Here is a 639-nt window from a genome sequence, read left to right as displayed (position 1 = left end):
CTTCCGCTGCGGCCCCACCTCTGTTGCTGCAATCCGCAGTGGACAGACCTTCCTGAAGCATGATGTGCCCTTCCTTTTCGCCGAAGTGCGTTATTTCCTATAATTTAACATTGTGTCATACAGAGATTATAATGACATATGACTTATGATTCCTTTTGTGTCTCTAGGTGAACAATGATAAGGTTTACTGGCAGCGGAGATGTGATGGGACCTTTGGTGTTGTTCATACTGAGAAGGATGTAGTAGGTCACTGCATCAGTACCAAAGCTGTTGGCTCAGATCAACGTGTAGACATCACAAATCTCTACAAACACCCACTTGGTAAAAACCACATGCATTTCTCTTAAAACATCTGGTCCAGCCCTCAACACTTTATTTGAACCATGGTGCTTATAGAAATAATGAAGTTTGGGTTCTCTCCTGTGATTCATCTCCATGTAAATTTTACTCTTTCTTTCATTGATTAGGTTCTTCTGAGAAGAGCACTGCTTTGGAAACAGCCCTTCGTCATGGGTTGAGAAGATGCACATACCCACTGCCCTGTGCTGAGGATGTTGTCTGTGAAGTCAGCCTGAAAGAGGACGGACCATGTGTGGGCAAGGATGCCGTGCTTTGCATCAATCTAAAAAACAAATGCAG

The 639-nt window shown here is 43.8% G+C and overlaps 1 long non-coding RNA gene across 1 annotated transcript; it reads left to right on the top strand.

The window, feature by feature from the left end:
* The first annotated feature begins 12 nt into the window (after positions 1-12).
* On the top strand, positions 13-605 carry LOC107735120 (uncharacterized). Its single transcript, XR_001639298.1, has 3 exons — positions 13-85; positions 168-321; positions 468-605. It is a non-coding gene; the product is annotated as an uncharacterized LOC107735120 (long non-coding RNA).
* Positions 606-639: the final 34 nt, after the last annotated feature.

The sequence above is a fragment of the Sinocyclocheilus rhinocerous genome, unplaced genomic scaffold, assembly GCF_001515625.1.
Source record: "Sinocyclocheilus rhinocerous isolate Xijiao unplaced genomic scaffold, SAMN03320098_v1.1 C35801726, whole genome shotgun sequence".
In the NCBI taxonomy this organism is placed as follows: domain Eukaryota; kingdom Metazoa; phylum Chordata; class Actinopteri; order Cypriniformes; family Cyprinidae; genus Sinocyclocheilus; species Sinocyclocheilus rhinocerous.
This window is presented reverse-complemented; position numbering and strand designations above follow the sequence as displayed.